We start from the raw sequence: 8,305 nt of genomic DNA, 5'->3' as shown, positions 1-8,305 counted from the left end.
ATATATAGTCTACATATGTCATAACCAGCGCAAATATATAATTTTTCAAAAATCATCTTAAGAAACAAATTCAGTTTAAAAAAGTAATAAAATTTTGAATTGGATATATAATATAATATTTCTCAATGTCGGGTGAATGCTTGAAATATGCATAACATATTGTAGATACTTCAAGAAAATCACGAAATATTCTATAAATATTGCAGAAAAATTTCTAAAAATTTTTATTATATATATATATGCTTTCCAGAATATTTATATAATGTTCCAAAATATTCTTTAAATATTCTTAGAATAATTAGAATGTTTTTAATATTTTTCCTAAAATGTTTATAGATTATTTTAAAAATATTCTACTAATATGTAAAAAATATTCCATTAATATTCTGAATATTTCATGTTCATTGCAATGTTCGCAGATTATTATTGAAATATTCATAGCAATTCTAGAAAAGTTTTTCAGAATATTCATAGCACATGCTATAAATGTTTAAGAATATTAACAAAATGTTTCGTAAATATTCCAAATATTCTATATTTGTTAAAATATTTATAGAACATTCTATAAATTTTTTAAATGTACTATATTTATTAGAATATTTGCAGAATATTCTATGCATATTCCGAATAGACAAAATTTCATGGAATATTTATAGAACTTCTACAGAATATTCTGAATGACACGTGGAATATTAAAATATTTATAGATTGTTTATAGCACATTTCTTGCATATTCCATGCTGTATAGGATACGCCAAAGATATCGAAAAGCTAACCAAAAAAGGACTTGGATGACTTTGACAACAAAATTGTGTCTCATGTCTACATAACGGCACGTATGGATGTCCATACGCTAACTGTCGATGTCCGTACGCTAATAAATATCTTAAGGGGATCCTAAAGCCGTCTGTAATACCGGCTTTTTTTCTTAGCACTAATCTTTTAATTGACTTTATAGAAATGCAAAATTCTTGTCTAGAATTAAAGTACGCATCAAAATCTAGGTCATGGTGGTCAAATTTATATCAAAAACGAAAAAAAAATTAATATTTTTGTTAATTTTTGGTATACGTGACGACAATATATTTGCTTTGTACAAAAATTCCACGATAAATATCCACAAAATTAGACCGGCATGACCTATAGGGACAACATTTAAGAACAATATCGTGCAATTAGATCTAAGATTGAAAACCCAGAAAAAAAGATTACTTTATATAACTTTTATATGTGCAAAAGCACATTCAGGTTGACAGGATAAGCAATATTGCGTGTGGCAAAAGATGGCGCAGTAATCGAACAAAGACAGATTCCTCTCGTTAGACAAGGACAGATATAGATATATGACAAGAAAACAGAATTAGAAATGTTGACATTATCGACGTCGAGGAAGTTCAGCCTTCACTTTAGGATCCCCTTAAGGGGATGCTGGAGCCGTCTGTTTTAGCCGGCATTTTTTGTCGGCACGTAGCGTCGTATTAATTTGACAGAATTAAAATCCTTCTCCAGAATTGCAGTACATACATTAATGATTCGGGGGAACTCCGATTTTATATAGAAAACGAGAAAAAATTACGGAAGTACAGATTTCCTTATCCTACTTTTATCCCAATATGGCGTCTCGAGTTGCGGCGAGCTGTCAGCTCGTCACAAGATATATGTATTTCATATAAAAGATATACCATTGGTACGAACGCGAAAACAAGTTCCCCCGAATTGCACAACAAGAAAAACATCGATAAACCCTCCAAATCAAGATTTGGAAGCGTAATATCCCGAGAAAAAATGATTAGATATAATCACATATGATTATATAAAATCGACATTAGATATAATTAGATATAAAAAATGGCCCGATATAATTGTATATAATTATATATAATGTTGATTTTATATATAATCATATGTGATTATATCTAACATAATAAATATTTTATATATATTAAAAAAGAATTCTGTTAACTTCGATTAAGGAATAAAGCATTGATAAATTAATTAAGTGTATATTTTTTTCAAAAGCCAGAATTAAAAGTGAAATGATTTACATATAACATGGCGCTGGTTGGCGTGAGATACTGCCGTGTCTCTTATGATACCATTCTTATACCATTGTTTGTCAAATTTTAAATACGAGAAATAAATCCTATCGGATGCCATCTATCGGATAATCCGAATTTAAGTTTATATATGGCTATATATAATCATATATAATCTACATGGATAAATGCTTAATTCTTACATATATATATATATATATATATATTTTATATAAATTATATGAACTTATATATAATCATGTCAAAATGTATATGTGAAACTTTATATATATATATATATATATATATATATTATTTAATAGGATTCGTTTCTCGTATTTACAATTTGACGGACAGTGGTATAAAAACGGTATCAAGAGACACTGCACTATCTCATGTCAAGCAGTGCCAAGTTGTAATATATGCATGATGCACTATAGCTGAATAAAGCCAAAATACATGAAAATAAATTATATTCTTTATAAAACACTATATACCCATGGTTATTAGTATATATAATTATGAATTTTACTAATAATATTAATTGTTAAATATTACGCTGGAAGTTTACCAAGTTCCATACGCACACATTACCTGCAGTATTATTTTATAATATTACTGAATTATATAATATTATGTAACAAATTTTTGAATTTAATATTTGTAATAATATAAAAACGATTACAATAACTGTTTAAATTTAGGATTATAAATATCTGCAGCATATATGATGACTTGCGAATCTATATCTATACAGATATAGTGCTATATCTGGTTATACATAGGACAAGATTAGTAACATTAATATATCTGGCTATATATGACTTCATATATAGTTGTATATAATGCTATATCTAGTTATATGTAGAGTGCACTACTCATATATCATTATATCTGGCTTCACATACATTTATATACGATTAGATATGGTGCTATATCTGGTTGTACATAGAACAAGATTAGTCACATTAATATATCTGGCTATATATGACTGCATATATAGTTGTATATAATACTATATCTAGTTATATGTCGGGTGCAGTACTCATATATCATCATATCTAGCTTCACATACATTTATATACGATTAGATATGGTGCTATATCTGGTTGTATATAGCGCCAGATTAGTCACATTAATATATCTGGCTATATATGACTGCATATATAGTTGTATATAATTACGTATATCTAGTTATATGTAGAGTGCACTACTCACATATCATTATATCTGGCTTCACATAAAATTATATATACATTTATATACAAGTAGATATGGTGCTATATCTGGTTGTATGTAGGACCACTGATTGCACATGTGGCCATGTATAATTAGATATGACCCCACATAAAAACATATATAATTATATATAATTATATATATACCGGATTTAATTATATATGATTATATCTAATCATTTTTTCCCGGGATAAAAGTATAATGTCGATGTGCATCGTGCGTATGTGTGCGTGCAATGTAGCGTGCTATCCTTGTCTATATCTTTGTCTATACAAGGACAGATATAGTCGATAACATAGAAAATGGTAATTTTGTCGGTTATACAGACGGCTCCAGCATCCCCTTAATAAATATCTACTATAATTATACATATATCCAATATCCGATATATATGGATATATATCGGATATTTTGATATTTATATAAATATCATGATATTTTCGAACCCTGGAGCAAAATAAAATGTTGATTTAACATTTTATTTAACAATTAAATTATTATCACCTTGATTTCTTCGTAATACGGCATGAATAGCCTTGGTCGCACAAAAAATCCATTTTTCTTTCCGCCTCTTATCCAAGCATTCACCCTCAAATTATCTCTTTCGTCTTCTATCGGATCATGTGACTTGGTAGGGTTGAAACCAGACCTCTCCTAATAGCCTAAATTATCAATATAAAAAAATATATATATTAACGAGAAATATATTTACTTTTAAATCATTTAAAAATGTTTTGTGAGAAATATACCTGCAATGTGCTAATGCTTCGCTATTCGGCGGCAATATATGATCTATTCTGACAAGCGGCAAAAGTTCACTTAGTATTTCCCGCAATTCGATGTCGCTGAGATCTCTTTTCTTAATACCCTTTCTCGTCACCGAGTGCACAGTATGGCTAAGCAAATTAGGTTTCCGATCCTCCATTCAACGTACTAATTCGTGTTCGCCCCACTTGAGCACTGCCTGCAGTACTTCAAGTTCGCTCGCTTGTAAAAAATGGCTCTGTAAAACATTTGCTAAGCAAGGGCGTGATCTAACTGATGAAGAATCAAGGACGAAGCAATTGGCTGAAATTCCCTTAAGTAATGTAACGCTTGTCTGTGCACCCATGCTGATCCATGAGGTTGACTGCCCCACCTGCACGTAATGTACTTTTTTTTAGTAACAATCTAATTTCTAATGGTTGTAAAAGATCTATTAGTAATCAGATTTACTTGAGAACAGTCGGTAGTGATTCCAAGGTGAGATACTCTAAAATAAGATCCTCGCAGCCTTGCGATAATATATCCGTCCAATCTGATACAATTCCATCGCTTCCTCTAATGGGCTTGCTCGCATTCGGCCCGTATGTGTCAGAGCTTGAACCTGTAAATTTAAACAAAAGTATTAACGTATAAAATTAACGTATATCACGTAATGTACGGAATATTTCTATGTTAAGATTTTCTTACCTCTCACAAACTACCAGCACTATTTCCCTAACCGCTTCCTCTCAGTATTAATGACAAGTCAACGGTATCTAGATACACATCATGTAGCAATACTCTGGCATATCGTTTAGGTATCACGCTTTCGTCCAACACTATTCTAGTAGATATGTGAAACGCCCTTTCTGTATGATCCTCGCCCGATCTAGTCCGTCTTTGTATTAAATTGCTGAAGAAAGGAGTATCGGAAAGTATCGCTTTGTGACATGGCAGCTCTAATTTGGGGCGAAATCCGTACTCCGAACTTCCACTATCCGGTCTTTGATAATCACTGTCCGATGTGAATACGAGAGCGGCGTCCGCATAATCACCGGTATCCAGCAAATATCTGAGATCATGCTCCAGTGGATTTGGAGTTCCGAACTCTTCTCCGAGTCGCCGGAGTAGGTTCGCTTCCAAAATCGCATCGTGCGGACAAATATCACCAGTGTAAAGATATTGTAATAACGCTGAGAACATCTGCACCTCGAGATGCGGAGTCCGTAGCGCCAAACATATTCTAGCACCATATCCTGCAATTTTTTATGAAATATACATATAATGTGTGAACAATGTAACAGCATCTCGTTTAATATCAATTTTCAAATTGTAAAAGAAAAATTGCCATGAAAATTTTTTATTGGTTTATAAAAAGAATGTAAACTATCTTTAAAATATATACCAGGATAACCAGCCAACAAATCCCTAAAGTATGGGCATCTGGCGGAAAGCACGGCTCTATGAACGGGAAAACACGCTCCTCTATATACAAAATCCACATCGGAGCAATGTTTGTAATTATATAACATCGACAGATCTTGCTTAAAAGTAGCAGCTGGCGGTCTGGCTAATTCGGCTTGAACATGAAGATTTTTCAACGCAGCTAACGCCTCATACTCTTCAAGCAAAGCTGTCGCTTCTAAGTGACTCCATGTGGACACCAGGTCTCTAATAATTCTACCATGATCACACGCTTTAGAGGAGCGGCGTCTCCTAACAAATTTCTTGCGCAGCGTCGTAAATCCTGTCATCTTCTTCTTTATCTCTCTATACATGAATAAACAACTATAGAAAGTTTGATGTGCGATCAAATCTATAACTCTCATCTATCAATCATTAGGTATCTACTTATATATTATAAAATATGATACAGCATATTACTTTTACTGTTTAAACTCATTATTTCTCTGCATTTCTTATTTGAGATAATACTCTTAAAGATAGTCATTGTTCAAATAAGCTTTACGCGCTTTGTAAAACACGAACTTAATATTTCTTTTATTATCTAAAAACTTAAGCGCTAAGCAAAATGACATTACGAATATTGCAAATTGTATAAAACGTTGATAATATGTACCTAACTGCAATGCCATGTTGTTCCGGACTACTTGACGCCGAGAGTCTGGCTGCTTGGACCGAATCTCCACCTACACTGGTGATGCTTAATGATGCAGAAGCACCCATTCGACCCATTCTATGTGTCATGTGAGAGGCATCACCAAGCTGTCTTCTCATGAACCAGGAGTCCCTTTTATCGACCCCAGACGACAGCCTAAAACAAATAAGTGGAGCATATATTAGCGGTAAACATGTGAAGAAGCACGAAAGTGATGGATTCTAAGATTCACGAACGTTATAACTTCTCAATAATTGCTATTTCTTGTTTCTTGGATAGATTTAAACTAGCTGGTTACCCGGGCTTCGCCCCGGAAAACATATGTAATAAGACACGCAAATAGTCTCTCTCTCTCTCCCCTTTCTGGAAAATTTTGTAACAGATTTCTAAAAAGATACCGGCTCCCAAAAAGATCGGTAACGAAAAACTATACAGTTTATAGCACTCCCCGGAAAATTCTACTTCTGTTTTATATACAATTCTTTAAGTATCGATCAATTATTTCCCGAAAAATTCGTCAAACTTCTGATACCAGTTTCCAAAAAGATCGGTTACAAAAAATTATATACTTTATAGCACTCCCCGGGAAATTCAACTCCTACTTTATGTACAATTCTTTGAGATTCGGTCATTTGGAACCGGTTTCCAAAAAGATCAATAACAAAAAATAGTACACTTTATAGCACTTTCCGGGAAATTATATCTCTAATTCATGTATAATTCTTTGAGATTCAATCAATTATTTCCCGAAAAATTGGAAAAATTAAAAAAACCGGTTTCCAAAAAGATCGGTAACAAAAACTGTACACATCATGGCAATCCCCGGAAAATTCTACCCCTACTTCATATACAATTTTTTACAATTCGGTCAATTAATTCCCGAAATGTTGGAAAAATTTCTAATACCGGCTTCCAAAAAAATCGGTAACGAAAAATTATATACTTTATAGCACTTCCCGGAAAATTCTACCCCTATTTGATCTATAATTCTTTGAGATTCGGTCAATTATTTCCCGAAAATTTGAAGAAATTAAAAAAACCGGTTTCCAGAAAATCGGTAATGAAATACTATACACATCATGGCACTTCCTGGGAAATTCTACCCCTGTTTCATATACTTTTGGTAAAAATTCGGTCCACTAAGGAATGAGTAGTTCGCGAACAGACGGACGGACAAACGGACGGACAAACAGTCGGGTTTTATATAATAGTATGATAGAAGAATTAAGCGAAATATACTTATATCCATAAATTATCGTTTTAAATATCATTTCCTTACTTTGCCAGTTCAAAAAGAACAAGCATAAATAGCGAAAAGCTGGAAAAGCAGAGAGAGGAATACGGAGAGTGAAAAGGGATGAGCGAAGAGGGGCGAGAGGAGAGCGTAGAGAGTGTAAGATCGGTGAAAAGATATAGAGGAGGGAATGGGCCGAGTGGAAGGCGAAGAGAAGAGAGCAGAGGGGGAGAGTGGAGAGAGGTGAAGACAATGGATACAAAGGAGAGATAAGAAAGAATCGGAAGAAAGGGAGAGAAGAAGTAGGTGAAGGCGAAGGGAGAATAATAGAGAAGGAGAAAGGTGAAGAGAGACGGAAGAACGGACTGAAAGCAGAATCAGTCAGATCGGAGACCAGAGAGACGAGATAAGAAAGGTGACGGGGTGACGCAGGAGCGGGGAAGAGAGATAGAGGGGTAGCAGGAAAGAGAAAGGGTGTGAAGGGCGAAGGAAAAGAAAGGAAGGAAGAAAGGGGAAGAGAGAGAGAGAGAGAGAGAGAGAGAGAGAGAGAGGAGAGAGAGAGAGAGAGAGAGAGAGAGAGAGAGAGAGAGAGAGAGAGAGAGAGAGAGAGAGAGAGAGAGAGAGAGAGAGAGGAGAGAGGAAACGATAAAGGAGAGGAAAGACGAGAGTGGAGGATTGTGGAGAAGGCAAAGGAGGAGAGGGCGAAAGAAAGAAAAAAAATTAAAAGATCACTTTTCTGTAAATTTTTGCCGATTTTTGGTTGATTAGACCCAGCTTTATACGCGATCAAAGGTCCATAATTTTGATCGCATATAAAGCTAAGTCTAATCAACCTAATTTAAAAGAATTATATATAAAATAGGGGTAGAAAAGACCGAAGTAAAAATTGTATTTTGAGTTTTCGATGCCAATGTGTTGCTTATCTCTATAATA

The 8,305-nt window shown here is 33.7% G+C and overlaps 1 pseudogene; it reads right to left on the bottom strand.

Moving 5' to 3' along the window:
* Positions 1-2,360: 2,360 nt before the first annotated feature.
* On the bottom strand, positions 2,361-7,767 carry LOC139814921 (BTB/POZ domain-containing protein 7-like; annotated as a pseudogene).
* Positions 7,768-8,305: the final 538 nt, after the last annotated feature.

This window comes from Temnothorax longispinosus, chromosome 6 (genome assembly GCF_030848805.1).
Source record: "Temnothorax longispinosus isolate EJ_2023e chromosome 6, Tlon_JGU_v1, whole genome shotgun sequence".
Taxonomy (NCBI): domain Eukaryota; kingdom Metazoa; phylum Arthropoda; class Insecta; order Hymenoptera; family Formicidae; genus Temnothorax; species Temnothorax longispinosus.
Note: the sequence above shows the minus strand (reverse complement) of the source record. Positions and strands in the feature narration are given on the sequence as shown.